This window comes from Pistacia vera, unplaced genomic scaffold (genome assembly GCF_008641045.1).
Source record: "Pistacia vera cultivar Batoury unplaced genomic scaffold, PisVer_v2 Contig570, whole genome shotgun sequence".
NCBI classification, from domain to species: Eukaryota; Viridiplantae; Streptophyta; class Magnoliopsida; order Sapindales; family Anacardiaceae; genus Pistacia; species Pistacia vera.
The window spans coordinates 542,591-552,893 of record NW_022196413.1 but is presented as its reverse complement, the minus strand read 5'-3'; the positions used below and the strand labels follow the sequence as shown (position 1 = coordinate 552,893).

The 10,303-nt window shown below is 39.3% G+C and overlaps 1 non-coding gene across 1 annotated transcript; it reads left to right on the top strand.

Annotated features, from left to right (window-relative positions):
- The first annotated feature begins 9,288 nt into the window (after positions 1 to 9,288).
- On the top strand, positions 9,289 to 9,395 carry LOC116109081. The gene has a single exon (XR_004124718.1). It is a non-coding gene; the product is annotated as a small nucleolar RNA R71 (small nucleolar RNA).
- The last annotated feature ends 908 nt before the right edge of the window (positions 9,396 to 10,303 follow it).

The following is a 10,303-nucleotide window of genomic DNA, read 5'->3' as shown; positions in this document are numbered from 1 at the left end:
GCATGAACTTATTACCCACTTCCGTGTATGAACAGTTTAACTTAGGTGAGCTCAAGTCTACTGAAGTCATCCTACAGTTAGCTGACTGATCGGTCAAAATGCATAGGGGCCTAATTGAGGACGTGTTAGTTAAGGTTAAGGAACTATATTTTCCGGTGGATTTTCTTGTCTTAGACATGGAGTATACGAGCAGTGGAAGTATGCCATCGATTATTTTAGGGAGACCTTTTCTAGCAACAGCAAATGCATGCATAACTGTAGATTAGGAGAGATGGAAATGTCTTTTGGGAATAGGAAACTGAGACTTAATGTGTTTAATGCTGGTTTAGGACCGATGCGTGAGGACGATAACGAGTGTTTCATGGTTGATGCTATTGACAGTCTAGTGGAGGCTCACGCCCCATAGATGTTATGTGATGATGCAATTTACACTTTTATGAATCCATTTGTTGAGGAGATATCTAGCTTGAGTGTCGTGTCTGAGATTCAGGAGGTTAGTGTGTATATAGCTAGGTCGCCCACTCTAGAGCCTCAATCTTGGAACATCAAGTATGAACCCTTACCACCTTTGTCTAAGATGATACAACTGAGGTCAATTGAGTCTCCACCAGTTTTAGAGTTGAAGGGCTTGCCTGATACTCTAAAGTATGTTTTCCTAGGACCCAACAAGACCTTACCCGTGATCATTGCCACCAACTTAGATAGTGAGCAAGAGGAGAGATTAGTGGCGGTAAGGAAGCAATTGGTTGGTCAGTAGCCGATTTGTGAGGGATTAGCCCTTCTTTGTGCGTGCATGCATCGCATATTTTGCGAGGAGAATGCTAAACCGGTGCATGAAGCTCAAAGAAGGTTAAACCAGAACATGAAAGAGGTGGTGAAGAAAGGAGTGATCAAATGGCTTGATACGGGTATCATCTACCCTATATCCGACAGCCAATGGGTGAGTCCGACCCATGTTGTACCTAAGAAGAGTGGCCTCATCATTGTTGAAAATGAAAAAGGTGAGTGAATTCCTACCTGTACTCCCACAGGATGGAGAGTTTGCATTGACTAAAGGAAGCTCAAACTAGCCACTAGGAAAGATCATTTCCCGCTCCTATTTATTGACCAAACCCTAGAAAAACTTGCAGGGCAAGCTTTTTATTGTTTTCTAGATGGCTATTCCGGATATAACCAAGTACCAATTGCCTCCGAAGACCAGGAAAAGACCACGTTCACATGTCCTTTTGGTACGTTTGCCTTTTGTCGCATGCCCTTCGGGTTATGCAATGCACTGACAACGTTTCAAAAGTGCATGTTATTGATATTTTCTGACATGGTGGGTCAATTCCTTGAAGTCTTCATGGATGATTTTTCTGTTTTTGGTGTATCTTTTGATGATTGTCCCGAAAAACTTGAGTAGGTGTTGAAACGTTGTAAAGAGACAAATCTTGTTCTTAGTTAGGAAAAGAGCCATTTCATGGTTCAAGAGGGAATTGTCTTAGGTCATGTAGTTTCCAAGGAGGGGATATCAGTGGATAAGGCAAAGGTAGAGTTGATTTCTCAACTACCACCGCCTTCGTCGGTCAAACAAATTAGATCTTTCCTAGGCCATGCAGGATTTTATAGGCTTTTCATACAAAATTTTAGCAAGATCTCCAAGCCTTTGTGTGATTTTCTTGCTAAAGATGTGTCATTTGTTTTTTATGACTCTTGTATGATTACCTTTACCATTTTGAAGGAAGCATTGATCACAGCACCCATCATGCAACCTCCTGATTGGAACCTACCTTTTGAAGTGATGTGTGATGCGTCAGACTATGCCATTGGTGAATTCCTTGGCCAATGGGGCAATAAAAAGCCCATTATGATCTATTATGAAAGCAAGACCCTCTCCGATGGTCAATGTAATTACACCACTACAGAGAAAGAGTTGCTTACAGTAGTGTTTTCCCTTGATAAGTTCTAGTCTTATCTTCTTGGGTCTAGGATAGTTGTCTTTATAGACCACGTTGCAGTTAGCTATTTGTTAGCCAAGAAAGACACTAAGCCTAGACTAATTCGATGGATTTTGTTGTTGCAAGAGTTTGATCTAAAAATCAAAGATAAAAAGGGTAGTGATAATGTGGTCGCTGACCACTTGTCTAGACTCTTTATAGAGTATGTCCCTGGTCAATGTTTGAATGAATCTTTCCCGGATGAGCAACTGTTTGCAATATCCCAATCCAAAGCACCTTAGTATGCCCATATAGTCAATTTCTTGGCCGTAGGACAATTACCATTAGGGTGGACCAAAACTCAGAAAGACCATTTCTTTGCAACCATCAAGCATTATTTTTGGGAAGACCCGGACCTTTTTAGGGTGTGTGCAGACCAGATAGTTTGGAGATGTGTTCTCGACCACGAGTTTAGTAGTGTACTTGCATTTTGTCATTCTTATGCTTGTGGTGGTCATTATAGTGGCAAGAGAACCGCTTTAAAGGTTCTCCAGTGTGGTTTCTATTGGCCCTCTCTTTTTCGTGATGCATTCTTTTATTGTCGTGCTTGTACTTCATGTCAAAAACTAGGGAATATTGGTAGACGAGATATGATGCCCCTAAATCCTATTTTGATTGTGAAAGTGTTTGATGTGTGGGGTATTGATTTTATAGGTCCATTTCCCTCATCTTTTGGCTTTGAATATATCTTACTTGCAGTGGATTATGTGTCTAAATGGGTAGAAACCATTGCCATTAGGACCAATGATCATAGGGTGGTCGTTAACTTTGTTTAATCGCACATCTTTAGCCATTTCGGTCATCCGCACGCCATCATCAGTGATGGTGGCTCACATTTCACCAATAGGTACTTTGGCTCACTATTGAAAAAGTACTCGATCACCCATCGAGTTGCCATACCTTATCACCCTCAAACTAGTGGACAAGTGGAACATGCTAATAGGTAAATTAAGACTATCTTAGCTGAAATGGTACGGCCCGATCGTAAGGATTGGTCTATGCATCTGAATGATGCACTTTGGGCTTATCGAACCACATATCGTACCCCTATTGGCATGTCCCCTTATCGGTTAGTTTTTAGGAAAGCATGCCATTTACCTGTAGAACTTGAACATAGAGCATATTGGGCCACAAGGAAATTCAAATATGACCACGGCCGGTGACCATAGGAAACTCCAACTTTCGGATTTAGATGAGCTAAGACACAAAGCTTATGAGAACTCTCGCATCTCTAAAAAGAAGACTAAAGCTTTTCACGATAAACACATTGTTAGGAAGTCATTCTCTCCTAATCAAAAAGTGTGGTTCTTTAACTCTAAGCTTCGTCTCTTTCTTGGGAAGCTTCGGTCATGATGGGATGACCCTTTTATTGTTCTTAATGTTTTCCCTCACGAAGCTGTTGAAATCTGAAACCCAAAAAGGGAACAAGTTTTTAAGGTGAATGGCCAAAGACTTAAACCTTATGTCGATGGCATTAATGATGGAGAGGTGATTGAGAAGTTTTCTTTATTAGAACCACATTAGCCATGTCAGTGCACTGAGTCTGACTGAAGACTTTAAACTTAGCGCTTGTGGGAGGCAACCCACCTTTGTAAATATGTTTTTACTGCTTTTATGTTTTTGTTGTTTTTGTCTTCGCATGATTGTCATGTTTGGAAACTCATTAACTAGTCCAAGGCTACGCTTATGCATGCTCAAACTCTGTTGATGACAGCCCCACCATTGTTCCTCAGGTTATATCTCTCCACCTTATATGCTATTATTGTTAGATTTCCTGTTTCTCAAATATGTTGGATGATTTGAATGTTATTGATCATATTGTCATTTGAGATCATTTGATGCTAAGTTGGGGAGGATGGTTGTAGTTGTGGGTCATTGAGGACAATGACATTTTAAGTTGGGGAGTGTTGATCTGATTTTATATTTTTGTGAAGTGTTGTTAATGATGCTTTTGTGGAGATTGTGATATTTTTGTGAAATGTTGTTGATGATGCTTTTGTAGAGATTGTGATAGCTTTGTGAAGTGTTGTTGATGATGCTTTTGTGGAGATTGTGTGTTGAATGGATTGTGCTTAAATTTTTGTGGCATGATGATGTTTTTTGTTGAAAATATGTTGAATCTTACTCTTGTAAGTCCAAAAGTGGTTAAAGTGAACTAAAGTGAGTTATTTTTTAAAATTTTCATGAATTCATGCATATTCACCATTTTTGAAGCAATTGAGATGCTAGTTGAAAGGTTTTGTGAGGTTTTTGAAAATTGTTTGTTGCAACATGGTTTTAAACATTGCACTATTGGTTCTGTTTTGTGCTAGGTTTGTCCATAATTGTGGTTAGACACCGTTTTGTGTAAATGTCATATGTTCTAGTGTTTATGCAAGTCTCCCACATACTTTACATACCCATGGAGCAAAGTTTCATTTATTATCTTGCGTGTGTTAAAAGTGCTTAAATGTTGCTTGATGATTTGGTTTTGATTTGTAGCCTAGTTGACTCGAGTGAGTACGCCCGAGGGGTGTTCTACACCTAATCCCCTAAAGCTATCTAGCTTGGGAGCGGTTGGCCTAAAGCTCGTTACATGGGTCCTCTAGAAAGCTTAATAAGTCATTATATAAATCATGAGCTTTATAAGAAATAAAGAAATAAAGTCTTGACTTGTAGCCTAGTTGGTTCGGGTGAGTAAGTTCGAGGAGTATTCTACACTTAGTGCCCTATAGCCATCTGGTTTGGGAGTCATTGACCTAAAGCCCGTTACACGGACCTTCTAGAAAGCTTAAGAAGTTAAGACAAGAAAAAAAAAAAGGTGATGAATGAAAAAGAAATTATATGTCAAAATCTTGTGTGGAAAATGAGCATTATGTTGCGTGTACATAAGTTGGGGAGTTTTGCATGACATTTTAACATTGTGATATGAATATGAAATGTGTGTTTGAGAAGCTTGAATGGAGATAGGCAAATCTTGACAGAAACTTTAGTTCTTTATTTAGGATTGTGTTATTTACTTGTTATGTTCAAATTCTTCACTTTACCTTTTGATGAATGTCTTGGTTGTTGATGAATATGGTTGTGTATGGTTTTGTGAGAATGTTGAAAGAGTTCTTTTAACTTTACTCGAGGACGAGCAAAGAGTAAGTTGGGGAGTGTGTTAGAGTCATGAAAGTGACTCTATTTTGGTGATAAAAATACCCCATGTGTGATTAAATTGAAGTATATTGAGACAATTAAAGAATTTATGAATTTATTCATGAAAATCGCTTCCTAATATTTTTCTTATGAATTTAACATGTTTGGAATGATTTTGGAAAGGATATGAGTTGATATTAGGTTGTGATTTATGGATTAGGGGTGATTTTGTCTCATTTATGCTGTTTAGGGGGTAAACTATCACATTTACAAGGGTTGATTTTGTCATATTTCAGTCATCCAGGGACCAAAGTGATATTTTGTAGGTTGTCTATAAAATGAAAATGAAAGGTCGCGTACAGGGGAGGCGCTGTTCATCCATTTTCCAGCGACTCTTCATCTTCTTTTCTAGCAACCTCTAGCGACAGTTCATCTTCCTCGTGCACAGATCTTCATCGTCCCGGATCACCACCGTGAGAACCATCATTGTTGTCGCGATGCTTCATCTTCCAACCGCGACTCTTCGCATTACAGGCCAGATTTCGCCATTTTTCGACGACGTTTGGGCTCCCTAAAGGTTGATCTCCCTTCCCTACGGCCGGATCTACACATCCGAAGCTTCAGCCACCGGAAAACCACTGGAATCCACCATCTAGCCACAGCGACTCTTCATCTTCTAGCCCAGATCTTGCTCATTTTCGGTGACTTTTCAGCTCCCTAGGACCTAATCTAAACTCCCCATCACCAGAGCTTTCCATTGCTACCTTTGGATCCCATTTCCGCCACCATTTTCTAGAAGACCCGCCAGAAAATTAACGTTTTTCGGCGAGTGCAGCTGTTCATATTCCAGGCTTTCCGTTGGTCATTTTTCGCCCCTTCTTCACATCATATCACTGTCGGTTACCTCCTCTCCGCCATGATCAGCTTCGTTTCCACCGTTTTAGCCTCCGTCATCACCACCATGAGCGGCTAAGATCCCGGTTGTTTGTTACGGCATAGGCAAGATCGAGATTGACTCCACGACTCTGCTCATCAGCTCTTGACTAGTTGGATGAGCCCGATTATAGGACATTTGGTAGTATTGTGCTTCGGATAATATTTGTTTTCGTTTCATGTTTGATTTCGATACTTTAATATGGTTTGAGCATAATCTGTGATGAATATTGTTGTCCATTGTGATTTAATGTTTTCATAGAACTCACTAAATGATAAACGTTGGTTTGAAATAATTAAATGATGAATATTGCTTTTCATTACTTCACATCGATTGTAATTGAGTTGTGTTCGGATTTAATTTTATTTCTACTATTGTTGCGTTTATTGTGAAGTTGGTTGATTGGAAGATACGTGTTGACAAATTGTATTTGTTAATCGCGTACCAACTAGTGGTATTGTCTTGTAGCAGTTATCGGCATTTAATGATAGTCTTTAACCAATCAAACTTGAGTGATCAGGTGAGACAAGATAGATTATACCTAGAGTGCTGGGAGGCCATTTCATTGATTTACCTTGCCTTGTAGGTTTAGGGGATCGTAAAGGGTGGAGAAGAATTGTGTGAGTCGGTCTTGTGTCGAACCAAAACCGTAACGGCAACATTTTTACTATAAAGTCTTTATTAGTTTTAATTTCACTCTTTTATTATTTGCATTTAGTTTGTTTAGTTTCATTAATCAATTGCCAATTTCATTTTCGCTACTCAAAATACATTAGGTTGTTAGTCTTGCTCCCTGTGGATTCGACCCTGCTTATCGCTAACTATGGTATTTAGGTTTAATTTTGTGGTCATGACGACCGGTTCAATAAAAATTTTGGCATTGCACAACCCAAAGGGCATTCTTCTGTAAGCCTTCTCTAAGCAAAGGTGTCATAGGGACAAGTGAATGTTGTCTTCTCTTGATCTTCAAGAGCAATGGTAATCTGATTGTATCCTGAAAAACCATCTAAGAAACAATAGTGAGCATGCCCTGCCAATCTCTCTAACATTTGATCAATGAAGGGAAGTGGGAAATGATCCTTCCTTGTCGCTTCATTCAATTTCCGTTAGTCAATACTCACTCTCCAACCCGTGACTGTCCTGGTTGATATCAATTCATTGCTTTCATTCTTTATCACTGTGATACCCCTTTCTTTGGAACCACTTGCACTAGGCTCACCCATGGACTATCAGAAATAAGATAAATTATGCCTGCATCTAGAAGTTTCACCACTTCCTTTATTGAAGGATTCAATCTCTGTTGTGGTTGTACCCTGGGCTTGACATCAGCTTCCATGAGCATCTTATGCATACAAAACGATGGAGAGATGCCTCTAATATCTGTAATAGTTCATCCAATTGTTGATCTATGTTCCCTTAACATTAGAATTAACTTCTTCTTCCACTTTACTTAACCTTGAATTGATAATCACTGGGAAGGTTTCTGCTTCACAAGATACACATATTTGAGGTGGGAAGGCAAAGGCTTCAATTCAAGTTTTGGAGGTTCTTCATTTCTTTCCTTTTCCTCCTCTTTCTCAAAATCAAATTCCTCAAATTCTAGATCTTGGCTCTCATTAATTGGCTCAAGTGCTTCCAAAAATCTAGCAGACTCATTCTTCGTCGGTTCATCTACCTCTATGGTTTTTTATTGGGCAACACATGCCTCTAGAGGTAGTTGAGGGGTGTTCTCTTCAATAGCCTCTACTACTAGTTTATCCACCACGTCTACACTAAAACACGAATCTGACTTTGATGGAAATCTCATGGCTTTAAAACATTGAATGTTACTGTTTCATCTTGAACCCTTAACAACAACTTTCCTTCTTGCACATCAATGAGAGCTCTTCCTGTGGCCAAAAATGGTCGGCCAAAAATGAAAGGCATTTCCTTATCCTCTTCCATGTCCAAAACAACAAAGTCCGCTGGAAAGATAACTTTATCCACCTTCACCAAAACATCTTCAACTATACATCTCGGATGCTTGATGGATCTATTTGCAAGTTGTAAAGATATGGTCGTGGTTTCACTTCACCAATCCCTAATCTCCTGAAAACAGAAAAAGGCATTAGGTATATGCTTGCACCTAAGGCATCTGTTGCAATGCATCTGCAAAAGGAATGTTAATATGCAGTTTTTTAAATTTTCAATGAATTTGGAAAACTGCTTATCTTGATTCTTCTTTCTGAGTCTCTAAGGAAAAGGCACAGGAGGAGTGTGATGTGCCAACTCTGGTGGTATCTCGGGGAATGGCAATTTCTTTTCCTTTTGTCTTTGCATCTCTTCCTGCTTTTGTTCATCTTCCCTAGAACTGGTTGGTTTCTCTTCAACAATTATTTCTTCGTCAACTTCCTCATCAGAATCTTCCTTTTCTTTTGGGGGGTTTCCTTTTTTCCTCTGATTGTTCCACCTCTTCCAAGACTGTCCCACTCTGTAATGTTATTGCATTTGCTTGTTCACGTGGGTTTGTCACTGTGTTACTTGGTAGGGAACCCTGTGGTCTCTCATTAAGTTTATCAGCCAATTAACCCCTATACCTTTAAGTTCCAGATGGACGCCTCTTAGTTTCTGAAATTTGTCCCTATCTCATTCATGAAACCTGTGGTCTCTCGCATAAACTTTCCAAACATATCCTCTAGTTTTGTCAATCTTTACTCTCCCAGTTGATTGTTCACCCTTGCTTGGTTGTTTGGCATCGTTCTTTGGTTCCATTGATTGTTCTGCTGATTCTGTTGATTCTGATTGCCCCAAGACAGGTTCGAATGATTCCTCCAACCAGGATTATATGTGTTGGAGTACGGATTGTTCGGTTGCCTCTGATTTCCTACCAAGTAGTTAACCTGTTCTGATGATGAAGACGCTGAAGCAAACGTGTTCCCTACTTGGCATTCACTGCTCACATGACCACCTGCACAAAATTCACAAGTTAGTTGAGGTGCTTGAATAGAATTTACCTGCATACTTCCCAATTGTTTCTGAAATGTTGTAAGTTGGGCTGAAATGGCCGTGTATGCATCAACTTCATGAAGACCCATAGATTTCTTCAACTGCATCCTCTCATTTGGTCTTTGATAGTTGTTACTTGCCAAAACCTCAAGCAACTCATGAGCTTCTACCGGTGTCTTATTTTGCAACACTCCTCCCGATGTTGCATCTACCATGGTTTGCACATTAACCATCAATCCATTGTAAAACGTTTGGACTTACATCCAAACTGGCAACCCATGGTGTGGACACCTCCTCAGTAGTTTCTTGTATCTTTCCCAAGCCTTATATAATGATTCAGACTCTTTCTGTAGAAAATATGTGATATCATTTCTCATCTTTGTAGATTTTGCTGGAGGAAAGAATTTTGTCATGAACTTCTGTGCTAATTCATTCCATGTAATGATCGTCCTTGGTGGTAGTGCCACTAACCATGCCTTTACTTTGTCCCTTAATGAGAAAAGGAACAATCTCAATCTGATGGCGTCATCTGACACTTCGTTTGACTTGAAAGTATCACAAATCTCCAAAAAATTTGCAATGTGAAGATTTGGATCTTCCTTCATATCTCCCTTAAATTGTACTGACAGATGGATCATCTAGATGACTGCTAGCTTTATTTCGAAAGTGTTGGCTTGTACTGTTGGTCTAGTAATACTTGACCCACTGCCATCAATTGAGGGAACTGAGAATTCCCTCAATATTCTATTTTCTGCCATCTCAACAGCTGTGGCCTCTCGTTCTTTTCTCTTTCCGTTAAGTCTTCTTGCGGTTCTTTCAATCTCTGGATCTACAGGAACCACTGGCTGACATCTCGCTCTTCACATAAACTACACTGAACGAGAGAAAACGTGAGATCACTAACTAACAGAAAAGAACAACATAAATTAACTAATAAACAATTAGAGCAAAAATAAAACTCCAATCTAGCTAACTCAAGAAAATTCAATGTTAACACAAAAATCAATCCCCGGCAACGGCGCCAAAAACTTGATGTGTTGTTACTACAACATGCAAATATAGCAAGTGCACTAGTCGTAACAAGTAATAAGTAATGAGTGAGTATCGTTCCCACGAGGATTAATTGCTAAGCACTGATTTTCCTATTTGTTCTCAAGTTGGAGAAATCGAAAGGGTTTGGATTTATGGGAGAATATAAAACTAAACTGAAAGCAAAATCTACCATGCAATTCAATAACTAATTAATGAAAGCCAAATTTAAAGCAAGAGTAATATCAAATAAAGTAAA